The sequence below is a fragment of the Pogoniulus pusillus genome, chromosome 7, assembly GCF_015220805.1.
Source record: "Pogoniulus pusillus isolate bPogPus1 chromosome 7, bPogPus1.pri, whole genome shotgun sequence".
Lineage (NCBI taxonomy): Eukaryota > Metazoa > Chordata > Aves > Piciformes > Lybiidae > Pogoniulus > Pogoniulus pusillus.
Genome location: NC_087270.1, coordinates 28583419 through 28610875, shown reverse-complemented (window position 1 = coordinate 28610875; position 27457 = coordinate 28583419). Strand labels below are relative to the sequence as shown.

The 27457-nt window shown below is 41.6% G+C and overlaps 1 protein-coding gene across 7 annotated transcripts in view; it reads left to right on the top strand.

The window, feature by feature from the left end:
- Positions 1-27457, top strand: part of KLHL29 (kelch like family member 29) — a 437205-nt gene that overhangs the window by 135597 nt on the left and 274151 nt on the right. The gene's annotated exons all lie outside the window — the stretch shown is intronic.

Sequence of the window (27457 nt, the reverse complement as noted above, 5' to 3'; positions counted from 1 at the left end):
TCCTTACTGTATTTGGAAGAAGAATGAAATGGTAGCGGAGTAACTGTATTTATTTTCCAAGGATTTGATAAAGAACTATGATTCAGATACTTTAGAGTGAAAGTGCCCTGGTTTTTGCACCTCTTCTGTGAGATGGCATTGCTCTTGGAGAAATGTTTGTATAATAAAATACTGTGAAACGACACTATTGCCAAATGAGATTGTGATGAATAGAGCATTCGTAGTATTAAATCCATGGGTACTTTACATTGTTATGACAATAATAGTTTGCATTGTTGTAATAAGTTACACTTCTTCTTCTTTGAAAATATAAATTTAGTTAGACCATAATGCTTCTTGCAAAACATGCCCTCCACTGAAATCAGATGTGCAGCTCTTGGAATCAAATTGCTTTAAACATATATAAAGGTATATTGTATGGCATATCACAGGCAATTGTGAAATAAATGATGTTTATCTGTCTGCCTTACATAGAAAGATTGCAAATATGTGGTCCTTTTTGTAGTTCAGGTTTGACATAATCATTGCCATAGCTCTTCTGCTTTTAATAAACAAAATTACATTGCAGCTGACACTTGAAACTCTTTTATTAGAAACAGCCAGGGACAAAGCCCTGCAGTGAGGGGCTGGGAGGTTAAACATAGCATTTAGAGATTTTGTTTCTCTTTCCCTAATTATAGATAAGGGGTGCTATGCTTACAGCTCAGCTTTAGAGACCCTTGAAGAATTTTATGATCCTGCAGCTGGCAGTGCAGTTTGTTGAAAACCTTCCATTTTCATAACAGGAGCTGGGATGAGACTATATTCCTGAAACGGCAGGAAAAATGTGCTTTGACTTAACAGGTGCCATCCATGTTAAAAGGATGATTTTGAAGATTATTAGCTTGTATGACCAAGATTTATGATGCAATCTGCTTTTTTCTCTTCTTTAGTACAGATAAGGGGGGTTATTATTGTTAGTAGAAATACCTATTAAAATAAACCCCATGAAGCAGTTTCAAGGATTTGATAAAAATGAATATAAAGTTGAAGCCCTCAGCTTATCTTTAACTGAAGTGATTTTCATGGGGTTATAACTCTTCTGGCACGGGATAAGAGAGCAGGAGTGTGATTTTTATCCTTGCTCTACAATGGAAAGGAAAAACAGATTTTTGTATTCTGTTCATTAGCACATTGCTGCTTAGGTTTGCATCTGCATGGCAGAGTTAACAAAGACTGCATATAAGTGGGAGGGAATTGGGAATTTGCATGGATGAGTCATTTTCAGGTTGCAGTCAGTGGTGTCTGAATACCAGGTTCTACAAGTAGTTTAGGGAGAGCCTTTCCTACCAAAGATGTGCTCAGAAGAGCGGGAGAAGCCTAAGGGCTTTGAAGAAGCTTCAAAGGACTCCCTCCATGATGCTTTTTGCCATCAAACATCTGGGTCTCTGGCTTCGAGTCCTGCCTGCTGAATCACCTCCTCCCTCTCTCCTACATTTTGCTCTTTTCTTACATCTTAAGACTGCCGTGACTTGATCTGTTGATCAAGAAGAAGTCATCAGCAGCATCAGCTGGAAATTTTGACAATACAGTTGGTTTTCATGTCTATCTTGGCAAGTGCATTTGTGTCCATCCCAGGCAGAATGCAAGTGAGCAGTGCTGAATTTGCACAAAAACAGTAAGCTATGGTATTGATTTTTCTTTGTCTTCCCTCTTTTTGTATTGGGAGGGGCTCTTATTACAGGTTTCGAAGGCAAATAAGTAACTTATGTTTCTTCTGCACTTGTTTTTGGGGATGTCCATTTTGCTGTTGCCAAATTATTTTCATTCCAACCTTGTATTCTGATACATTTTTTTAAACAGATGATGAATAAGGTTTAACTAAAAGGTTAAAAAAAATCCTTTTTTAATTTTAGAAAAGTTAACACTGACTCAGAAAACAAATATTAAAAGAATAGTTCATTGCATGTTTAAGTTTTCTTTTCCCCTCAAATAATACTTAAGTTTATTTTTAAAATGAAATCTTTTGCATGTGGGGATTTAGAAGATAACTTGTGAAGTGTTGAGGGGTTTATATATGTACATATATGTGCACATGTACACTTTTGTGCCATCCAGATTTTAAGAGTTACTCTGACTTGGTCAATTGAATTTGTTCGGTAGCTTCACTTCTATGACAGGCTGTACAGCTGAGCATGGTCTTGTGTCCTCAGTAATGTTGGGGAATGCTGCATTCAAAGGTATTTTAGCTTTTGACTTGTAGTTTGAAAATGTAACCTCGAGTCTAGTGATATTGGTTTGACCACTGTTGGTTTTAGTAGGAAATGTGTTTTTCGTTTAGCAGGAGATTTTACTTAAGTTTCTGAGCATTCAACATACTACTGTTCACAATATCTGAAAATCAAACAAGTTGCTGTGTTCTGAAGGAACAAACTGATTTGCCTTGGTAGAAGTGTGTGGGGTCAAACAGAGTTTGAGTTTTCCATCAGTCTTCTAGCAGGGACACTGGTTCTTCCACAAGCAAGTTCTCAGATGTAGGTATTCCTCCTACCTTTGTGAAACTCTGGGATCTTGTTAAAAGTGAAGAATCAAGAACTGACTCTGCCTGCTTTCTCTAGAGTCTTTTTGCGCTTTAGCCAGGTAATGGGATGTGATGAACTAAATTGCCTGATTTTTGCCTATTAAATTGCTTTTCTGCAAAAGACTGGATGAGGCACTTGATGCCATGGTTTAGTTGACTGGGTAGGGCTGGGTGCTAGGTTGGACTGGGTGATGTTGGAGGTCTCTTCCAACCTGTTTGATTCTATGATTCTATGATTTTTTTTTTGGCTGAAGGATTAATGCAGGATGTCATCCAGTGATTTCCTAGAAGCTGCATGCAGTTTTGCATTCTCCCCATAGTTTGTGCAAGGTGTATATGACATCCCTCAAGCAGACCACTTTTAAGTGGCTCAGTGCTGAGGCTTTCATTCTCACTTCCTTCATGTTTATTGAAAATGACGGGAAAGAAGTTCAGAACTTTTGTATCTGATGAGTGTTATATCTATTATAGTGTCAGACAACTAAGAAAAAAGTCACTGGCTAATGAGTCTTAATTGTAACAAAACATCAAATCATTGTCACTTCTGCTGCAGTAAATGGCATTCATTAAATTAATCCACTCCATTACAGAAGTATTTTGCAGAGAATACCATGACCCTACTGCTTCTGTAACAGTAACAAGCTGAACATATCACTGTGGCACTATTAGGTGTATTAGAAAGCGGTCTGAAGCACAGTCGCGTGACCTGAAGCAACATCAGCCAGTCTCAGGTAGTGTGTTTGAAAAAATAAACTCCCTTAATTAGAGATAGAACTAAAGCAGACCTTAGATGTGAACATTCCTGTAGCTTAGCACTGCAGGAAATAAAAAGCTGAATCAAAACCCTCTTTGGCTCCGTTTGTAGAACAGCACAAGCCAAAACAAAGCTTTGACCTTGAACTGGGAATGGGAAATTTTGAAATCTGGGTATTGCTTCTTGTTCTTCACTCTCATGATCCCCTTTGGACTTCAAATCTGGGGACACCCACCATGCTGTCTCTCCTCTTTTTCCTCAGCACTGGAAAACAGGGAACTACATCGTGCCCCAATGCTCTTTTTGCAGCGCTACCATCAAACATTTCTGGCAGGAGTTCCTTTGACTTTTAACAGCATTCTATTTCATACCATATGTGTACATATACCAAAAGATGATATACACTGTTTGTAACTAGGGAATGGCCTGCTTTATTAAGCATCCCCCTTGCCAACAGTAAAATTGAACAGCCACAGTAAACACAGACACAGGGAGGAAAGAACAGTCTGAGCTGTGTCGCAGCACATTGTACCTAAGGATGAAAACGTCAACCTCTAATTGGCTCCGAATGCAGCCCACCTACTTAGCAAAATAGGCTGCCAAAAGCAAATTGCCCTGGTGCTCCATGCACTGTGCTGCCTTCCTATTGAATTCAGTCAAATGGGAAGCTTTTGCCTTCATTTTCCAAACTCTCCATGAGTTGGCAAAAAGCTGTCTCAGGGAGAGCCTCTCTGTCTAGAATAAAAACCTCCCACGGATGTGTTCCTTCCTTTGCCTCCTCCAAGGGTGGTGTTGCTCCAATTCTTGGTGAAATTTGAAGACAACTGCAGGAGGAAAGGAGGGTGTATTTGTTTTGGGAGGAGGGGATTTAGTATTTTTTTCCTGTGAAAATACATTTTAGACCAGGCAGAATGAACAAAATTACGTCTGTCGTGGAGCTTTTTAAGCTACTAAGCACAACATGAGGTGCTTATATGTTGTTATATTGCCAAGAAAAGCAATGCAGAAAAGAAGAAATTAATGTGTGCTGTTCGTAAAAAATAATCTGTTGAGAGCCAATACATTTCTTTTACTTACAAAGTCATAATTGCTGGTTTTGGCCCGTCTTTTGCACCCAAGCACTGGGATGTGGCAGGGATGTTCCTGGACCAAGGTGCACTGTGGGATTTAATGCCATCAATTCCATTGCAAATCGAAGTGGTTGGTCAGCTGGCTGTTGGCTGCTGAAATTTTCCATTTAAAGGTAATAAAATTAACCTTCCAAAACTAAAGTCTCTTGCGAGGCATTAGCAGTAGATAGCTCAATTGGGAGAAAAAGAGGTTGTTGGCTCCCTTAGAGATTTTGGCTACATACCTTATTTAAGAGGGAACTGAATTTTTTTACCCTGATTTTTGGATGAAACTATGCTTGGAAGCTTAATAAATTATAAGCTTGTCAATTCCATTTCATCACCACTGAATTTCCACCTGTTTCTTCACCTCTATTTTCTCCTCTCTGCATTTGAGAATAGGATAAAGAGTCCTTTGTTTTCTTTTAATGGTGTCATCTTGCCAAACTCTTGGTATATCAGGTTACTCTTGTTCACCTAATGATTTCATTTAGGGATTTTAAGATAGAAAAAGAAAGGTAAAATAGATAAGAGTAGCCAAGTAAAGAACACAAAGTTTTGTAAAATGTCCGTTTGGCCCAATCCTGGAGGAATTCTTGCTGTGACATGAAGCAACGACTGAAAGACACCTGAATAGGGGCACACAGTGGAAAGGGAGATAGTGAGTACAAATGTGAGATAAAATGGAGACCTGGTAAAGATAGTGGAAAAAAACTGGTTGAAAGAATGATCAGCACTGGGGGAGGAAAATGGGAAAGGCTGCAGGGGGTTTCTGCCATGTTGCAGTCTCAGCTTTAAGCTGCACTTGAAGATGGTCTGTTGTTGTCCTTTCTCCTTCTCCATCCTCTTTCAGGGTGCTCTGTCACTGAGCTTCCCCCGAGCCTTTCCCATCACCCTGAGACTTCACTGCTTTCAGGACAAGCAGTCCTAAGGTACCCCTGACTTGTGATATTAGAAAGTTGGATGGATGGACATGGTAGGTTTTAAATTACTTGCGTGGCAAATGAATAAGGTAGTCAAGTTGTCTTGGCTGCTTAAACGTGCCGGTGGTTCAGGATTAAAAATAGTAAAACCAAGCTATGTTTTGCACATTCCTGAGAAGGATTTTAATTCAGTGGTATTTGGTATTTCCATAGTTGTGACAACTGCATAGTTCCCCAAGTAATTTAGTCTTGGCCATTTTGCTAACTGTATTAAAATCCATGGGGAAATTCTTTCTTCTTTCCTTCCATATGCACATTACTGACACAACATGACTTGTGTAGACTTTACTGTAACCTGTACTTTAGCTGGTCAATGTAATTTATAACAAAGACTGCATATTGTAACAGCATAGCTTTCATTATATGTATGCATTTCCTCCATGCTGCTGTTTTATGGTAGTGCTACAAAATATTTTATCAGTATCTGTGTGAATCCTATAATCTGAAAAAAAGAAAATGGAAAGAAAAAAAAAAAAAAAACAAGCTAAAAAAAAACCCAAACCTGAAAAGCAACAACAAAAATCTGTTTTGCCTGACCAGGAAGGCAGAAGCATCTACTTTGTGCAGTAGCTGAGTGTGTGAGTGCCTGACGAAGAGAAGTGTTTGTTTGCTAAATTGCAGTGGCTTCAGTCCCAAAGAATGATGGCAACAAAAACACCAGCATCTTCCCTCATGGGCTTTGGCTGAGATTTGGTGTTTGGCTAAGTCTGCTCAAAAGCTCTGTTAGCAGAATAGTGGGGGCATGGTGCTAATTTGGCATGTCCTTAGTTGTTTTCCTTATCTTTTCAGTGAGCTCCAGTGCTCTGTTGAGCTGAGCCTAGAGTCACATAGGATATCTATCTCAAGAGAGTGGAGGATTATACCCACTTCTTGCATTCAGTCTAAAGCTAGAAGTGAAAATACCACCTGAAAGAGAGCTCTAGCAGCAATGCTGTGCTAAATGTATCTATGCTGGGTGCATCAGCATGGAAACCTCTGAACCCAGCATATTTCTTTAATGCCCTGTTCTTGGATTATGTCAGGAGATGAAGCTGGAAACCAGATCCCTCAGCAGGGTGTGTCACACTGTATTGCCTCCTTTTGATGCTCATCTCAGAGCATCCCTGTGTTTTGGAGGGGGTCATGACATGACACCACATTTGCTTTATTAGCAAAAATGTGGTTTCTTGCAGACACTGAGATACTTAAGCCTGGAGGAGTTTCGTATGTATTTAAATTGGATATAGTGTCTGAACTCTTTTCTCACTACCTGAGGGTTTCTTCTAGCTTTGATCCATCTTCTTTCCATCTTCAGTTCATCAGCTTGAAAGAAGGGAGTGTAGTTCTTGACCTCAGAAGATTTTTCAGTTAAATGAGTATTGAGGGTGTTTGGATGTGGTGGCATTGGAGTAATGTAAGCAGTTAGAACCCAGTGACACAGAAAAGGAAATTGTGCAATGTGCAGATTTATTTTTTTGTTTATCTTTGGCTCCTACCCATAACATGTTTCTCTTAAAGTCTAAGGGTGTTTTGGTACTGTTGATCTTGCATGTGTGCTTGTGTTTCCCAAGAGAATACATAAACAGACCCAAGTGTAATACCAGGAGCATGTCTCATGTGAGCAGTACTACAGGCTCCCATCTTGCTCCCATGTGTCATAGCAAGAGATGCTCTAGTGTTGAATGTCAGTGGATGCATCACTCATGGCCATGGTATCTAAGGCTGGATTTGGTTTTCCATTCATCCAATGTGTGAGTTTTCCAAAAAGAAACTTCTACAAAATGGGAAGTCTCTGGGAAGATAATTAGATAGTTGTATAAATAATGAGTGAGGGCCAGATACTCTCTGCTAACTCTGTAGTCGCATCCATGGGGAGAAGAGATGAGCTTTCTTTGGGGGCAGGAGAGTTCTCTCAGCTCAATTAAGTGGACATATAGTATCAGTCTGACACTGAACATTTGTTCCCATATGAGCCTGTTAAAGGGAAATACAGTTCATGTCTCATACAGTCTGTGTTTAGACCTCCTGTTTGGATGATGCAAAATGTTACAACTAAAAACCACCCCACTCATTATTTGAGTTTCAAAACTTGACTGGCTCCTGAATGCTTTCTGCAGCAGGCCACACCTTCTCTGCTGGCCATTTAGCTTCTTGTTACCTCCTTGCAAATGCCTGGCTTTGCTATTCCAGACTTTCTTTTTAAAGGCTTTGCTGTGTGCAATTGACTATACTATAATCTTCTGATCAAATACTAAAGCTCTTTAGTGATGCCATTTTGAAACATACTTCAGTATTTAAATTGCAAATCCTTCCCTGACTGGAGGATTTCTGTTTGCAGTTTAGGCAGTAGTTGAGAATGTGTATGTATATGTGAGATGTGTCTGTCTATAAACACTTGAAAGCACACTGTATCACAGTATCACCAAGGTTGGAAGAGACCTCATAGATCATCAAGTCCAACCCTTTACCACAGAGCTCAAGGCTAGACCATGGCACCAAGTGCCACGTCCAATCCTGCCTTGAACTGCCCCAGGGACGGCGACTCCACCACCTCCCCAGGCAGCCCATTCCAGTGTCCAATGACTCTCTCAGTGAAGAACTTTCTCCTCACCTCAAGCCTAAATTTCCCCTGGCGCAGCCTGAGGCTGTGTCCTCTCGTTCTGGTGCTGGCCACCTGAGAGAAGAGAGCAACCTCCTCCTGGCCACAACCACCCCTCAGGTAGTTGTAGACAGCAATAAGGTCACCCCTGAGCCTCCTCTTCTCCAGGCTAAACAATCCCAGCTCCCTCAGCCTCTCCTCGTAGGGCTGTGCTCAAGGCCTCTCCCCAGCCTCGTCGCCCTTCTCTGGACACACTCAAGCATCTCAATGTGCTTCCTAAACTGAGGGGCCCAGAACTGAACACAGTACTCAAGGTGTGGTCTAACCAGTGCAGAGTACAGGGGCAGAATGACCTCCCTGCTCCTGCTGACCACACCATTCCTGATGCAGGCCAGGATGCCACTGGCTCTCTTGGCCACCTGGGCACACTGCTGGCTCATGTTCAGGCGGGTATCAATCAGCACCCCCAGATCCCTCTCTGTCTGGCTGCTCTCCAGCCACTCCAACCCCAGCCTGTATCTCTGCTTGGGGTTGTTGTGGCCAAAGTGCAGCACCCTGCACTTGTCCACTGTCCACTTTTGTGATAATGTCCACTTGTGGGTTTCCTTCTAGCACACTGGAAAGGGAGGATGTGGATTACAAACATGCTAGCTGCTCCCTTGGGCCATTTTGAGGTGCTTTTACCTGTGTTTTTTGGAGTCGCGTTTAGAACCTCCAAAGAGACAGATAAACTCTTCCTAAACAGGAGCAATTTTTTTTGTCATTATTATTTTTATTGTTTAAGTGGAAGAACAAGTCTGGTCTAGTTTTGAGTATGGAACTGAAAATCTGAGCTCATATATTCTAGTCGTACATCCGTCAGTAACTTGTGATGTGACTTGAAACAAAATCACTTAACCTGTGAGTCTGTTTCCCTACCTGTAAAATGGGATTGAGAGTAAGAGGGATGCCATGAGCATTAAATATTTAATGTTTGTAAAGTGCTTTGAAGACAAAGAGTGCCTCATAAATGCTTATCATTGCATTAAAATACAAGGAACTGGATAACCTTGCGTAGGAAAATTTTACTAGAAACTGTAACTTTGGGAATGAAGACCAAAGTGGGAGAAAAAAAGGACATCTTGCAAAGTTTTTAATTAAATACACTGGAAAGTCTATCTCTAAAGAATTAGCAGAAGCAATCTTTAGGACAAGTCTTTGTAACTTCTGGAAATGAACAGGATTCAGTAAATGAAAATGTTGAACTTTTCTGTTAGTGAAAAGAAAGAAAAGAAACAAAACTTCTGAACAACTTGCTCTGTCTAGCCTGGCCACAGGAATCAAGCATGTAATGGGGCCATTATATGAATGTTGGGTAATAAAATACCTAGTCAGAGATGGGCATTATTTCAAAGTGTATGTCTAAGCTATTCTTACTTGATGTTATTACTTACCTAGAAGATCAAGGAAATTGAACATGTGCTTTATTCAGAAAAGGAGTTGTTAGAGCTCTCCATCTGTGAAGATCATTTCAAGCAGCTGCTGTATTAGACTTGGGAATCATAGGATGGTTCAAGTTGGAATGAACCTTAAAGATCATCTGCTATGGGCAGAGACACTTCCTAGTAGACCAGGCTGCTCAAAGCCCCATCCAACCAGGCTTTGCACTTGTATCAGCTTAGAAATTAATTACAAGTGGAAAGGCAAAATAATTATACAATTCATGGAGCAACCCCCCCTGGAGTGTTAACCCTATACACTTCAAAGTGTGTAATAAAGCAAAAACCCAGCCTTTGTAATAATGTAGGAGGTCTTCCTTGTGGTGTCTTTCACAAATCCACTAAAATGTTGCAGATACAAAAATATTCCTTCCTTCCTGTCCCTCTTCCCTCCTGCTACACAAGGAATGAGGGTGCAAAGTGCCTTTGAAAAAAAAAACCCAAACAACTGTTGGTTGTTTTTTTTTTTTTGCTGGAAGACTTTTTTCACTGTGGTGGGTTTGCCATGTCTGGTGTGATGGTTTGGGTGTTACCTGCCCCCCACTCTTATGAAAGTCACCCAGACTAGACTCAGCAGAACTAGAAATTAGAACAAAGCTTTATATTTACAGCTTAGCACAATATACAAGCAGATATTTACAATATATACAGCTATAGACAGTAATATAGTTTAAGAAGTAATACAGAAACACAACAGCTCTCTCAGAAACCAGAATCCCCAGAAGGGGCTCCCAACCACCCTTCCACCTCCTTTCCACTCCTCTATCTTATCCCAGCCTTTGTCTTACATTCAAGGTGAGTTTGGAGAATTGGCCAGGGGGTTTAGGAAGCAGAAGGATTAGTTACACAGACAGCAGGTTAGAGAGAGAAGTGCATGCAGCCAGCTCCAGAGAGCAATTCTTTTATCTATGTTTGTGTTCTTGTTTTTATACATCTCAGCAAGCCTATGAGTGAAGTAGACATCACCATTATTTCCTTCTCACAGCCTAGAATCTAATTCCTTTCTCTAAAATACCCCAGCTAGGCACAAACTAGCACAGCTGGTGTCCAGACCCCAACCTTGCAAGTCTCTTACTCTCCTCAACAGAGATAAAAATAAAATAAAGTAAAATAAAATAAAAGAACATAACTCATGGGTCAAGACAAGGATAGGGGGATCTCTTAGAAAGGACTGTCATGGACAAAACAGACTTGGCTCTGGGAATATTAGTTTGTTGCTAATTAAAATAGAGTTGGATGATGAGAAACAAAGTGAAAATTTAAACCAACTTTCTTCAGCCTCCCTCTCTTTCCAGGCTCAGCTTCACTCCTTCATTCCCAACTCTTCAACTCACCCTCTATCCCAAATGAGAGGAGTGCAGCCAGTTCATAATAGCTCCACTCTGTCGCTTCTTCCACCTTGTGCTTCTTCTCTGCAGCGAGGGTCCTTTTCACAGTATATAGTCCATCAGGATAAGCCTGTTTCAATGCAAGTCCTCCACAGCTCCTGCCAGGAGCCTGCTCCAGCATGGGCTCCTCCTCTCCATGATTAGAAAGCACCGTGAAGTGCTCTGCCATCTGCAGTGTGGACATCTTCCTCTGCAGTCCTCTCCTCAGGCTGCAGGTAATCCATACTCCAGCTGCTGAAGCACTTTCTGCTCGTCCTCCCTCTTTGACCTCGGTGTTGGTAGGGCTGTATCTCACACTTTTGTACTGTTCCTCACTGCTTGTGCAGCGGTCTTGCTCTTTCTTAGACGTGTTTCACAGAAGCATCGTGGCTTTGGCAGATGGGCTCAGCTGTGCTCTTCAGCGGGACCATCATGGAGCTGGCTGGAACCAGCTGAGAGCTACATAGGGCAGTCCCAGGCTGCCTGCTGCAAACACTACCTATGCAGCTTCCCCAGTTTATATAAATTGCTAGGGAAAAAACCCATGTTGCTGAGAAAGAGATGTTAGTTCATTGCCATAATCAATAATTTTCCTCCTTTTTTTCCCTCCTTTTCTTTTTTTTTTCCTTTGAGAGAGAACTGTTCAGGTGTTTATGGGCACGCTTAGACATATTATAATTTTATGCATGATTTACTTAGTCCCTGTTTCTGCCAGACAAGCTGGTTGCTGGATGAGGGCTGTGCTATTCACAGGCAGAGCAGAGCAATTGCAGCAGCCTCTCATGCTTTTTGGCCGTAAAAAAAATCTATAAACTTGTAAGACTTAACAGGAAAGGTGCAGTGAGTCATCCACACTGCAATCAAGGTGTCACAGCAAATCAAAAGTTTCCACTGCTTCTTTCAGATGGGGATTCAGAGAAAATGTTGACAGTAATTAAAAGAATTGCACATACAAGGCTGTGAAACTCGTGTGCCTCAGAAGATACATGTCTTATCTCCAAACTATTTATGACTGCATCTTGGGTAGATCGTGCTTGCACTCACCTAGAGCTGTGGAGCAGAATGTGGCTTCCTGAAACAGAGTGTGCTGATGGTGTCTCATGTCGCACAGCACTGGATTTTGCATTTGATGCCCTTCCTTAGCATTTAGAGCTGTGACTTTATTCTCTCACATGCCATCATCTGTTAGGATTATTTACTGGAAGTGTAGTACCTTTGCCTGATCTTCCCATGCCTGCTTCTGTTGATGCCTCAGAATTGCTAAATAATGGTAATTCTTGGTCTCCACTGGTTTTGTTTTCTCTAAGAGCCTGAATTTCTGATTAGATAAGCTGTAACTACATCATTGTTGTTACAAAGGCTGTATGCTTAAGAGCTCTAAGGTTTACACATGAGGAGTAACTGCTCAAAGTGATGTCTGTAATATATTAATTTATTTCTCCTTACCATGTTTTAGATCTCTGTGAAAACAAACTCCTTAGTAAGTTTTGTATAAAACAATTTTCTTCAATGTCTCTCCATTAGAAGTCTCAACAGACTTTTGGGTTTTCTCCTCATACTTGTGGGGAGATGGTAATTTGAAGAAAACTTAATCAATCAGGAAAATGATCTGTTATTTCCCAATTCTTTTCATCTATCCAGAAAAACCTGATGGGCTGTGATGCAAAGTGTCTCTAAGCAATGCATGTAATGTCTTCGATTATTGCATGCTCAGCAGCCAAATGCAAACATTACAGAGAAGAAACACAAGGTTTATCTATAAATAAACAAAAAGGAAACAGAAATCCTTACTTCAGATTCTACACACAAGCTGTTCAAACAGTAAGATGTTAATACTAGATTTAAAAGTGTCAATAGCAATGGCCTTGGTTTTTTTTTCCCCATGGTTAAAACTAGTCAGCAAATTCAGTCTTTTGAGTGATAATAAACACTAAAAGGCTTACAACAGACTGTCCTTGGTGTATTGCAAGAAAAAGGAAAAAAAAAACCTTACAGGAACAAGTATCTGTTGACCTGGGGTCAGTGTGGGAATATCAGGTCAGTGTTATAGGCTGAGAAGCTTCTTAAGGAAAGAACAAAATCCACTAAATCATAGCATTGCTTAGCCATGCAGCGAAAGGTCATAAGGGAACAGACTTCTTCAAATTATATTTAGTAACTGTGAAGATTTTGCTTGTAGTAGTTGCTTTGCACCACATAGTATTTTGCCCACCTTTTTCCCTCCTTCTCTCTGAAACGTGTACTCTGATCTAATCTGAAGATGATCACATAGGAGTAATTTTTCAGCAAACCAACCAAAAGTATTCTAAAAGCAAAAAGCAAACTGCTTTGCTCTACATATATTTATTGACAGATGGGCCAGGCTGGATCTGTTCTGCGAGAGAGAGGAATGGGACAGCAGCAAATATGTATGCTATGCTTCCAAATATTAAACTGGCCCCTGATGTACTGCTGTAAACTGAAGCGACTGCTGTTGCTGTTAAGGTTGGCTTTACACGTATTTTTTGCTGGTGTTGACATCTACTGGATAAATTTGCTACTGGCAGGAGGAATACACACTATTTCAAAGAACACGAGAGTGCTAGTCTGCTCCTCTCAGGAATCACAGCTCTGAACAGCTCTGTCTTGCAGTCATAAACTCTTGCTGCTGCCTCTTTTTTTTTTTGCTGCTTGCTTTTCGTTGTGTTCTCCTTCCAAAATTGTCCTGTGAACAAAAATTTGATTTAAAGGTAGTAAATTGCAAGCACGTTTGAGCATCAAATTGATGAAACAGCTGCAGTCTTTCTTTCATAGACTCGAATTCTTCTGTTTTGCCCAAGGCAGTAAAGGGAAATTAGTTTATTAGTTTCACTTTGGTCACTGGTGAATATCATCCCCCCTCACGAAAATAACACTTTAATTCTGCTTGATTTGAAATAATTGACCGATCAGGAATGAGACATGTGAAGAGAGCTACCAAGACGGAATTACACCGTAGGCCTGGAAGATCAATTGTTTGGGGGGAGAGCTGAGACACTGCAGCCTTATATTACACCTGCCTGTTTATTACGCTTGGCCTGAGGGGAAGGCAATGCACCATTCTGATCTGTTGCCTTGGAGAAGTATGGATGTAAAATGAATGCAAAATAAGGGAGCAGCAAGTTATTTTTTATTGTTAATACATTTAGTATTGATATTGGGGACGTTTCAGTCAACTGAGCCTCTAGTCTGTAGAAGAGCATGTGTGTTTTTCCTTCTTTCTGTGCCAGTATTCTTTGCTAAATGCAGTTTATTTTCATTTTACTTTTTAGCTTCTTAATAATAGTTGCAGTGATTGGCTAGTAGCTGTAGCACAAACACTTACTAAAATTAGTCCCACTTGAAGATTATTCAGATGCTACAGCTCTTACTCTTATTTCTCCTTCCTACACTATTTGTATCTGTTTCAGTGATTTCATTTGAAGAAAAAGACCTGAGGCACAGCAGAGAGGGAAAAAATAAATAAAAGTCACAAGAAAAAAAACTATGGAGGGACTTAGGCTTTGGCAAATCCATGGAACAGAAGTGAGGCCAGATGTTTGCTATACAGGCATTTGGCATGTATATAAGAATCTCACTAAAAGGCTGCATAGAGTTTTGGACAGCTTTGGTTGAACAAAAATGAATGATTGCTATTCAGGATAAAAAGCAAAAGTTTTGGCCAATGCTTGCAAATTTGGGAGGTTTAATGTTATATTCTTAACTAGATTCTTGGAATTCCTGAATCATAGAGTGGCTTGGGTTGGGTTAGAAGGGACCTTAAATTTCATCTGATTACAGCTCCTTTGCTGTGAACAGAGGCGCATCCTACTAGACCAGGTTGGTCAAGGCCACATCCAACCTGCCTTTGAACACTTTCAAGGTTAGAATGTCCACAGCTTCTTTGGGCAACCTATTTCAGTGCCACACCACCCTTGTGGAGAAGAATTTCTTCCTAGTGTTTAATCTAAATCTAGATTCTTCTAGTTTGAAGACATTACCTCTCACCCTGTCAGTACATGCCTTCGTAAAAAGTGCCCACCACCACCACCACCACTATCCTATAGGTCCCTTTTGATTACGGGAAGGCTGCTATAAGGTCTCTGTGGAGCCCTTTCTTCTCCAGGCTGAGCACCCCTAAGTGTCTAAGTCTGTCTTCATAGAAGAGGTGCTCCCTGTCTGGATCATTTTCGTGGTCCTTCTTTGTGCCTGGATGTGGATTCTTAAATCTGTGTTTCAGTAGGTGCTCACCAAGCATGATTTGATTTCTCTCTGTAATTTTAAAAGGTTCTGTATCACCTGACATATCTTGAAAGAGAGATGGTGAACACTTCACACTTTTGAGAAGTGAGATGGTTCTTTTTTGATCAGGTTATTTCTAAAATTGCTAATTAAAAGCTTCAGACCTCTGGCATAGAAAAGGAACATTGCTGATTTACTGCATTCAACAGTCAGTCTTCATCCAACTGTTGAAAAGTCACTTGTGGCAATTGTAAGTGAGAAGTAAGAACTAAAAAAGGGTGGTAGAAGTGTTAACCAGGAGTTGTTTTTAAAGAGATAGAGGAGCAAGCTGAATAGCAGTTCACTTTGGTGCTGCTGGGTGTAGTGTGAGTTCATTATGGTGGTGCCATTGTGACTCTAATTCTGGAAGCATCTCCCTTCAAAACAAAACAAAACCAGCAAGTGGATATAAGTGACACTCTATTGAACCAACTGAAAATAAAATAAATCAACCCATTTTATGAAACATGCCTTAAGAGGTGATGAGCTGTGACTGCAGATGGACAGATAATGTGAGCTCTAGCCAGCTTCAGTGATGTGCACCGGGAAAGGAACGTTCCAATTCCAAACCCCTAAGTGTCTGCCAGGTGAACTAGAACTCCAGTATTTCCAGCCAGGAAAGCAGGCATCTGGTACTAATGGTACTCCCCAGTATTAACGGTACTGGTGCCATGAAACAAACACATGACTTGAGAAAACAGCAAAGAAACTTCTCACTCCAGGCCCTTCACAATCTCCCAAAGTGCAGCAAGAGTATATATGGTTCATTAAATGACAAACAAGGTAGCTTTTGAGGATGTGTGAATGGAGGCTAATGACAGTCCTGCATTTAGGGCACCAGAAATTGGAAAAACTGTAGTAATTACTCCCCTCAATGTAAGGTTCTTGCACAGGCTCTGGCAGTTCAGTTTCTTTTTGCAGGATTGGGATGACTGAACTCCCTACTTCAGTGTCAAGTGAATCATGTTAAAACCTCAAAGTTTCTTAGGTGCATGTTAATAGGGCCTGTGTTAGTCTAATGTTCAACAGATGTAATGTTTTGTGGTTTGGGGTGGGGTTTTTTAGTTGTTTTTTGTTTGGGGATGGGTTTTTGGAGGCATTTTGCATCTAATAAGCTCATTTTATATACCAGATTCTTAGCATCTGTTTCATGCTATATGTGTGCGCGTGGTCTTGATTTGAGGGAGTGCTGTATGTCTCCGTGTAACAAAATGTGTGTGAGAAAACTGTGTGGTGAGAAGGTATCAGTCCTGGAAGAGAACATTTACTACTTCCCTTGGTTCTAGATGAAGCCTTTTAAATGTGAACAATAACAGGGATGAGAAGATGCAAAAATATTCTCCAAGAGGGAAATTCCAAGTATGGTTTATTATGCAGTTATGCATTAGTATGGATATTCCAGAGATCTTATGCTGCAAAATATGCTGCATTTAACTCTTGCCTTGGTGGAGAACCTTCTCCTGTAACAGTTTTGACTGATTGATTTGCCTTTCCTAAGAACTGGAAGATCAAGAATGACAGTAAATCAAAGGGAATTCCTCCTGCCTTGTCCAAATATAATTTGAAGTCTCAGTCTCCTTCTCCTCCCCCCCCACAGGAGACCATCCCCAAAAGAGCCAAGATCCTGTTAATTACATTTTGTGAGATTTAATTTGTGACATTTGGCAACACTGACAGTAGCTTATTCTACATTTCTGCCTTATTAACTATGAAGTCTTAGGCAAGATTAGGTATGTCAGGTGCTGGCAACTACTTAATGCATTTTGAGAAGATAGCCCCAGAAGAAATCTCATTGTGTCCCTGTCTTCCCTCCTCTACCTCTCCCCGATAAGCACCTTTGGACCCTTGCCACCAGTTGACATTCAGCCAGCCCGTGCTGGGAGTTGGGGTGCTGGCCACTGGCTCTGCTGTGTGCATCTTTCTGCACAAACCCTCCATGAACTGGCCTTTAACGTAGCAGCTTTTGGCATTTGGTTTCCTTTGTTTGCTTTTCATGCTAATGAGATAATTTAATTAGGGAAGTCCATGTTTTGGACAGTGTTTTGCAAGCAGCAGTATTACAAAGAAACATGTTTTTCTCTCTGCATTTTTAACAAGGCTGGGTTCCAGACAGTGCTGGCTACCCAAGGCCCTGTAGAGACATCTGAGGAAGACACGATGCCTTTGTGTAAACTTCAGGTGGATTTTCATTTTGAAAGCTACTTTGCAAAATCCCACTTATATTGCTGCAGTAGGACCTTGGAAAGCTCCAGAATTTGTGGCAAACAGCAACTAGAATTTATTTTTGGGAGTGGAAGGTGGTGAGTCAAGTTCTGCTCTGAGCTTTTGGGGGTAGTGTTTGCAACAAGCCAAGGGGGGAGAATGAGATCAAGTGGGAGATCTTTCCAATAAAAGCCTGAAGAGAGAGGGATGGAGTTAGGAATTTTCTCTATCTACATATCCCAAAGCAGTAAATTTTGACATATTTTCTATCCATTTATAGTTGACAATAAGTGCATCTGAGTCTGTGGATGAAGGCCATTCAAGACTCTTGGATGATAGATAGCATCCCCAGGAGGAAATCATTGCACCTGATGTAAACCTTTTAACTTTTTGCATGTCCAAATCTGTCATGGAGCAGGGTGCAAGGTGGGATTGGTCCTTCATCTTCTTCTGTTCCAACAATGTCAGCAGCAGGACTGCAGATATAACCTCTGGAGTTCTGTGGGTTTTTTTCTCAGCCTACCTGTGCTCATGATCAGTGAATTACAGCTTGTGTTATCTGCTCCACTCAGGTTGTAAAGAATTCGCATTCGAAAGCAAATGGCACCATGCAAAAAATTATCATATCAAAGATACATTTCCAAGAATCTTAGCAATAAAACACATAGAAATATTTTAGTAACCTCTTTTTTATGAAGATCTTATTATTGGAACTTGAAGAGTAAAGAAAACAAGCTGGTAAGCTGTAGTTTCACCCTCGTTGTGGATGGATTTTTTTTTTCACAGTTGTTTAGTTTAGCTTGTCTTTTACTTACCTGAAGAGAAGATTTCTGCATTCTTCTTAGGTACTCAGAAATAATAAAAGTACAGACCCTTCTACAAAAGTCTCATTTCTGCTTCTTGTGTAGTGAACTCTACTCTGAGTAGTGCTGTCATGCTGTTGCTCAGATATTTATTTTTACATTGTCTCCTCAACATACATTTGAAAAATTAAATCCTGTATAATCTCCTAAATCTACTACTCCTTTTATCACTTGCAGGGTTAGGATTTGGACTTTCTCTTCTTCTTTTTTTTTTTTTTAAGATCTGATTGTAGCAAAGCAGCTCAAGTCTCTCTGCCTTGTCTTGGATTTTACAAGAGCTTTACAACTGTTTACAAGACTAAATCAGGGGTTTACAAAAGCAGACCTTGCTTGATAATAAAGTTGTTTCCTTGCCCCTCAAATATTTCTGGGTCTTATCTTTCTATGCAGCTGCTTGTAGTTCAGCTTTGCAGAATCTGTTGATTGGATTCCTACTGCCTTTGTCTAACAAAGAAGTCTTTCAGCGAAGTCACCCAAATGGAAAAAAAAGAAGTCAAGTGAAAATTGTGAAAATGGATTAGTCAGATCCTTGTAGGCTTGTAACAGTGATTCCGTGTGTGTCTAAGAAAATCTTTGTAGGTTATAAATAATGGTAACCTCAAATAAAACATCTTGTCACAATTCTGAAGTGAAGAGTAACTCTTGAAGCTGCCAAGTCTACTGGTACCCTATTTTATTTGTTAGAGTTTCTTGAAGACACATTTACTTCTGCGTGCATCACCTTACTATTGAGTTATATCCATAATATATGGTAGCACTGACATATTTCAGTGAGATTTTAGTGCCATATGTGTAAGTTGTGTCTTCAGTCCTGTACCTGGGGAAGCGGTTGTAGTGTTGGTATTCTCTGATAAGACTGCATCCAGTAACATCTTCCCTGGAGTGTATATCTGAAATCATTCACACTTAGGTACTTAGACATCTTTATCTGTTACAGTTCTTCATGCTAGATCTGATTACAGCAAATCTCTCTCTTCTTCCTCTTTTTTTTTTTTTTTTTAGTGGATCTCATAAAATGCTTAGGCTTTACATGCACTAAACTGCTTTTCAAGCCATCTAATAGGCTATCATATCCGTGCTTCTCTTCATCCAGTCTTGTAACATGTAAGGCTATTTAACTGCTGATTTTAATATTTCAGACTTTCTTTCTTTTCTTGTAGTTCCCTACAGATGGTGTATCTGTTTCCCTTGCTCTGTCTCCCAATCTCTACTGCCTCTCACATTTCTCTAATCCTGTTATTTAAGAGGTAAATTTAGAAACAAATGCTTACCCAGGAAAAAATTAAATTAAAAGATTGACCTTCATTTTTTAAGTTACTTAATAAAGTTGACTAATAGTCTGAGAAATCTGATTCTCTAGATTCAGACTGGCTGAAAGTCTGTTTTTCCTTATATTAATATCTGTAAGGACAGGCTTTTTAAGGAGACCTTGACTAGATAAGTGTGGAGAGGATGGAAAAAGCTGCTCTAAGGCTGAAGCCGGACTGTCATTTAGAGGAACATGAATAGGAAACGTTTTTTTCTGCAGAACAGTGAGTGCTTTGGGCTTGGAGGAAGAAGGGCTGTGTTTAAATGTATCAAGCATAAAATGAAATGTTAATCACTTCAGTTTAATAAATCTGCAGCAATGATATGTCTGAACCTAGTAAGAGGCCTGTAGTTAACACACTGCTATCTCAAATGCCTCTGGTCTTTTTCTTGCCTCTGTGTCTGTGTGTGTAAGCTGTGGAAACAAGGAACAAATGAGCTTGCATAAGAGATGTGGTGAGAAATGAGTACCAGGAGGAAGGGTGGGTTTTAAGCTAAGATTTAATAGGATTTCCAAGTGACTGAAGTATTTTGGGTAAATTTGGAGGCTGGATTTAGTCATCTCTGTAGGTGCCCCTCATTTTAGTCCCAGAGACACCTGCATTTTGCAGAAAATTTTTCTCAACTTTTATTGCTGAGCAAGCTGATTATAGAAGCCATTCCTAAAACTCCTGGTCATAAAAAACACTTTTGTTTTGCTAGCAGGGATACTTCCACAATTTACTTTCCCTCAAGAGTGAGAAATTTAAATAAAAAATTGTTATGTATGATTTCACCTGCTGCATTGCATGTTTTGGCCTTGGAAGGCTAGGACAGATGCCTGTCACATTCCTTGGAAGGGCATTTAGTGTTGTTTCATTACTCCCTTACCCTTCCATCTTGCCATGAAAGTAAATTATGGAGGAAAGGGTTGGGTGCATGTATTGTCCTTTTGCCTGGCTGGAATACTTTGCATAACTCTTCTCTGAAACCAAGAGGGCTGTTAATGTTTTGGCATGATGTTTGCAACACATACGCCAAGATGCAATCTTTAGGAACTGATATGTGTTTTGTTTGCTTTGCCATATCATAGAATCTTAGAATCAACCAGATTGGAAGAGACCTCCAAGATCATCCAGTCCAACCTAGCACCCAGCCCTAGCCAGTCAACTAGACCATGGCACCAAGTGCCTCATCCAGGCTTTTCTTGAACACCTCGAGGGATGGTGACTCCACCACCTCCCTGGGCAGCCCATTCCAATGCCAATCACTCTCTCTGTAAAGAACTTCCTCCTAACATCCAGCCTAGACTTACCCCCGGCACAACTTGAGACTGTGTCCCCTTGTTCTGTTGCTGGTTGCCTGGCAGAAGAGACCAACCCCCAACTGGCTGCAACCTCCCTTCAGGTAGTTGTAGAGAACAATGAGGTCCCCCCTGAGTGTCCTCTCCTCCAGGCTAAATAACCCCAGCTCCCTCAGCCTCTCCTCATAGGTCTGTGTTCCAGGCTTCTTGCCAACTTCACTGCCTTTCTCTGGACACGTTTCAGCACCTCAGCATCTCTCTTGAATTGAGGGGCTGTCACAGAAGGTAGTTTGGGAGGATTAGGGGAAAATACGCGAAGGCTCATTTGTATAGTTCAAGTGATTTATTGCTCAAACACAGAGATCCCCCTCCCAAACTAAATTCCCCACGTGAATTCTTTTAGGTCTGAAGTTGTAGAATAACATTTCAGAAAATAGCAGATGAAGGAGAATCTGTGATTTTTTTAAAGTTCTTTTGAGTCTTTAAAGTTATTCAGTCTTTAGGTGAGGAGTTTTTTCTTTGGTTTACTCACGATTCAGTGGTTCAGATTAGCAGGGTTCGAAGTTTGGGCGGTGTCCCTTTGTTGGTCAGGATCGGGCCCAAGCAGCTTCAGGCCTCTGCGGGCCCCTCGTCGGGCAGGGCCGATCAGGAACGAGAGGTCACCGCGGCAGGAGCGAGGCAGGCAGGCAGGCTGGCGAGCGAGCAGGCGGGAGCAGGTAGGAGCAGGTACCAGCAGCTCCCGATCCAGGAAGGCACACCATTTTATAATGTTCAAAAGAGGTGTAACCCACCAGTCCAGGCTATTTTACGTTATTCTTACAGATTGGCACAAAGTTATAATCAATCCATACAATTGGAGAATTTTACCAAAACAATTTCTAAGACCACCCCAAGCTTGGCCCACACCAGGTGTTGAGCGGGCATGAGAACTGCCGTTCCCCCTAGCCCAAACAGTGGCCATTGCTTACCTTTTATCTCAACTAGGGAGAGACTTTCTCATGGGACTGAAGGACAGTTTTGGTTTTGCGATGCTCTTGGCATTAATGTGAGACACTATAACCTTCACAACAGGGAGGCCTGCTAAGGGCTTCTGCTACTCTCCATGACAGGGGCCCAGAACCTGACACAGTATTCAAGGTATGGCCTGACCAGTGCTGAGCGCAGGGGAAGAATAATCTCCCTTGTCCTACTGGCCACACTGCTCCTGATACAGGCCAGGATGCCATTGGCTCTCATGGCCACCTGGGCACACTGCTGGCTCATCTTCAGCCTACTATCTACCAGTAGCCCCAGGTCCTTTTCTGCCTGGCTGCTCCCAGCCACTCTGTCCCCAGCCTGTAGTGCTGCTTGGGGTTGTTGTGGCCAAAGTGCAGAACCCTGCACTTGGCCTTGTTAAATGTCATCCCAGTGGCCTCTGCCCACCCATCCAGCCTGTCTAGGTCCCTCTGCAGGGCTCTCCTACCTTCCAACAGCTCCACACCTGCTCCTAGCTTGGTGTCATCTGCAAACTTACTGATGCTGGACTCAATGCCCTCGTCCAGGTCATCAATAAAGATATTGAACAGGACTGGGTCCAGCCCTGATCCTTGGGGAACACCACTAGTGACTGGCTGCCAACTGCATGTGGCACCATTCACCACCACTCTCTGAGCCTGGCCTTCCAGCCAGTTCTTGACCCAGATCTCTATATCAGTAAATCTGATTTCAGATTTCTCGTGGGATTTTTATTTTCCTCTGGTTGCTCAATCCCTCCTCTTTAGCTGGTAGCTTTTTCCACATCTCTCCCTTAATGCCAATTTAATCTCATTTGGCTTTGAATTTATCAATTAATCCACTAACAGCTATAGCTTCCTCTCCTCTCGCTTTCTAGTAGGATGGGTTTCCCCCCCCCCCCAAGAGAGTTTTTCTTCCTTTTGACTGTAAAATAAAATCTTTTGATCCTGTGTGACAAACAGGAAAACATATTTCCTTCCTAGTTAAGATTAAAGGCACTGAACTTCTGCAGTGATTATGTCTTGAGCAGAGAGTGGGGGAAGGCCTGTCTTACTGACTTCACCACCTTCGCAAGATAGTATGTCAGCAGAATTATCTGTACAGTGATCTTCAGCAGTAACAGCATGCAGTATGCTTCTTCATGAGCTCCTATGCTGAGATATGCAAACATGCTTCTTCTATTGCCAGCAATGTCTATGTTGTGGGTTTGCAGCTCTGTGATTTAGGGTAGAGGTATCTGAGATAGCTTTAAGCCTATCTGTTTGAGAGATGACTTCTAGACCTGGCAGCAAAGAGCTTCATGCTAGCTGAAAAACTGGATCCAAAACTGAGGTGGATACATCTGTAATGAGACTAACAGCCAGGGCAGACGCTTCAGTGCAGACAGCACTTGGAGTTTGCCAAGTCATCATGATAAACAAGGTAAAGTCATGATGATAAACAAGGTAAAAACCTCTTTTGCTTGCTTAGTGTTGTTTGGAGGGACCTGAAGAGTAAATTATGTGCCTGTAAATGTTGACAAAAACTTTACTTAAGGAGGGAAAACATACAAGTAAATTGTATTTATTGTATTGGTAAGTGTTACAGAATCACAGAATCAACCAGACTGGAAAAGACCTCTCAGATCATTGAGTCCAACCTATCACCTAACCCTTCTAATTAACCAAACCATGGCACTAAGTGCCTCATCCAGCCTCCTTTTAAACACCTTTGGAGATGGTGCCTCCACCACCTCTCCAGCAGCACGTTCCAATGCCAGTCACTCTTTCCATGAAGAATTTCTTCCTAATGTCCAGCCTAAACCTGCCCTGGTGCAGTTTGAGACTGTGTCCTCTTGTTCTGTCACTGGGTGTCTGGGAGAAGAGACCAACCCCCGCCTGGCTACAACCTCCTTTCAGGTAGCTGTAGACAGCAATGAGGTCTCCCCTGAGCCTTCTCTTCTCCAGGCTGAACTCAGCTCCCCAGCTCCCTCAGCCACTCCATGTAGGGCTGTGCCTCAGCCCCTCACCAGCCTTGTTGCCTTTCTCTGGACAAGTTCAAGCACTTCAACATCTTTCTTAAATTGAGGGGCCCATAACTGGACACAATACTCAAGGTGTGGCCTAACCACTGCCAATTATGGGGCCAAAATGGCCTTCTTGGCCACCTAGGCACACTGCTGGCTCATGTTCAGTCAGCTGTCAGACAGTACTCCCAGGTCCCGCTCTGTCTGACTGCTTTCCAGCCACTGTCCTCAACGCTGCATGGGGTTGTTGTGGTCAACGTGCAGAACTCAACACTTGGCCTTGTTAAAACTCATAGTGCTGGACTGCGCCCATCTGTCCTGCCTGTCCAGGTCCTTCTGCAGAGCTCCTCTACCCTCTAACAGATCCACACGTGCTCCCAACTTGGTGTTGTATGCAAACTTACTGAAGCTGGACTCGATCCCCTCATCCAGATCATTAATAATGATATTAAAAAGAACTGAGCCCAGCACTGATCCCTGGGGGATGCCAGTAGTGACAGCTGCCAACTGGATGTGGCACCATTCACCGCCATTCTCTGGGCTAGACCTTCCAGCCAGTGCTTAACCCATCACAGAATGCCCCTGTTCAAGCCATGAGCTGCCAGTTTGGCCAGGAGTTTGCTATGGCAGATGGTGTCAGAGGCCTTGCTGAAGTCAGGTAGACTACATCCACAGCCTTCCCCACATCCACCAGAGAGATCACCTGGTCATAAGAAGAGATCAGGTTGGTCAAGCAGGACCTGCCCCTCCTAGATCTATGCTGGCTGGATCTGATTAGGTATTGATCTCTCTCCTCTCCTTGTCTCCCCAGCAGAAACGGGGATTTTATTTGGTTGAAAAAAACAAACCAACCAGTAATCTGTTTCTGAACATTTTTAGCCTAAAATTGTCTGTCTTGGAACTGGTGATGTCTGGGTTAGGATGAAAATGCTCACACATCCTTGATTAGAGTGGCTGCTGTCCTCCTCATTGTTCATGTGTGGTTTCCACTGGCCGCCCTCACTGCCATTTCTCAGGATGGTTTATGCTGCCCTGAGTCAAGTTCTGTGCAGAGGAATGTGATGATTGCGCTTGGCTCAGAACACAATTTGTTCAAGAAGTTTTTCTTATGAGTACAAAATATGCTTAAAGCATTATTATGATTATGATCCTTGACAAAAATAGTCTAGACAAAGCATAAACTCTTGTATCCAAAAATACCCTTAAAAATTAGCTAGCCTGTTCATATACCATTTCTTACCTCAGCCAGCAGCTATTTATGAGAACATTTTCTATTGTTTCTAATTTTAAACAATTAATAGCAGGCACTGGCAGTTGAATACTCATTTATTAGATAGCTATCCCCTCCGGTTTTTCTGCACATCTTGTGGCTGTCAAATCTCTTTGCACCCAGCCCTGGCTTTTATTTTTATATTGGAAATATCATGAAAGGCAGTAGCTGGACAAAGAAGTGATTTTCCTGGTGAAGAGGTTGTGGGTTTAAAGTAAACTTCTTAATGCGTAGCTTAGTCACAGGCTCTTTTGCTGCTTGTTACTGACGTAATTGCCTGTCAGTCTCATCTGATAGTAGAAGTGCTGGGGGCATGGTGTCTTGGATCGTGTGGCAAAAACTGCTAGCTGTTGACTTACGTGCATGTGTGCTTCTGCTCTCCGCTGAATTAAATGTCAGCTAGACTCAAGTGTGTGGGTGGGTGGGGAATGTGTGGCTTGGTTCTCTCCAGTTGCCTTGTCAAGGAGTACACTAATACAGCTAATGGAGATCCTCGAGCTCAAAAGGAGAAGGGCATTCACTTGACAGCCACCATCCAAACAGTCAGAAAAGATAGCTTTGTACAGCGGTGGAGACCGTGCCGATTTGAAAGGCAAATTTTCCACAGGCAAGGAAATTATAGCTGGCAGTCTCCCTTTTTGCCTCGCTTTGCAAAAGGTTTGTAAAACAAAAGGAAGGGAGTTTATACCTGTGGAATTTCTAACTTTTAAAGGTACTCTCTGTAGGTACCAATTTTATTCTGAGATAGCTGCCACTAGAGGAAAAGCCTTGATTTCTTCACCTCTGCTAAAGCACAGGTTTCTATTCTAACTGCAGTATCTTCCACAGCACTTGTGTCTCTGGGTTTTGATGTGTTCTGTGTATAGTTGTCATTTCCACATGGTCCTTTGAGTGCTCGTTCTGAATTAAAGTATCAGGTGGCCACAAAATTACAAGTAAGAAGAATATAAGTAAATATCAGTGAATCCTCAGCCTTCCAGTCATCAAGTCAAATCTTGCATCAAATCCCACCCATATAAAAATAGCTGACTTTGTTGCATTAAGCAGAATGCTATTTGTGGTCAACTTCTAAACTATTGCTCTGTGGTCCCTGGCATATGCTCTTGCTGGAGATGCTTACTCCTGCAGAGGGGCAACATACCCATCACAAATGCAAATTCTGGGGAGCCACAACTACTTGGCTCAGGGCTTTGTTGGAGGTAACGATTCTGAAAGGGATTTTTTTGGGGTTTCTAATGCTTACTCATATTACTGAATTTTTAACCAAGGAATAAATTTCTTCATCTCAAACTACTAGCTCACTGGTGAATCAGGTGAACTTCTAAATATTTAGCCATAATATTTAGCTGTGTTTGCCTTTTTTAAAAAATGGGATTGTTCATAGGTTTTTGTATGTTTTGTATCACTTCTAAGTTACAACTCTCTGAAGTAGTTTCTTATTGATAGGTTTCTGTGTGAATTTGGTTCCAGCTCTTTCCTCAGCCATTCCAAGCAGATATTTTCACTGTGAAACTAAATTGCTTCAACTGACCCGATGTTATTATTACAAGAAATTACTGGATCATGTGATGCAAATTAAAGAAATCAGATGCAGTGACCTAGCTACTCATAATTTATTTATAGGAATAAATATATTTAGTGTTTATTTTTACTCTTCTTCAATTCCAAATGCTGTCAACTTTCACTTACTGTGAACTCTACTGGGAAAATAGCATTATTGCCACCATTCTGCAGGTTATGAGACCTTGGCAGAAGGACTTAAGTAGCTGCTCTAGGCTACATAACATATAATTATCAGAAGATTAGATGTTGGGAGTCTCAGCTCCCAGCACATCTTGCTCCTGGCAGAGAAAATGTATGGATAACAAAGGATACTGAGGAGGTCAGTAATGATAAGGACAGGATGATCACAAAAAGCAATTTTGTAATTTGATCATCTTGGATGTATTAAGTGTTTGAAGTCTAGCCAGAAGCATGGAAGGAGAAAGGGCATGTTGGCCGGCCCTGGAGAGCAGCCATGCTGTGAAGAGCTCAGGCATCACAGTGTGAAGCATTCCTGTAGGAGCTTCCAGTGAGGAGGTCAAGCAAAAAGGAGAGGAGTGGCCTGGTAAAGCAGTACTTGGCTTTGAAAATAGAGAATCATTAGAATCATAGAATGCGCTGGGTTCGGAGGGACCTTTAAAGGTCATCTAGTCCAACACCCCTGCAATATGCAGGGATGTCCCCAGCAAGATCAGGTTGTTCAAAGACACTGATTAACAGGAAAGAGCAGAAGAGTAGCAAATGGGAAGTATCAGCAGAAGCAACAGATTTAGCAGGTTGATTTTTGGACCCCTAATCTTTAGGATTAATGTTTGGTCACACATCTGGTGCAGAAAAGAACTACAGGAATTTTATGCAGACTACCAAGAAAATTGCAAGCTGGAA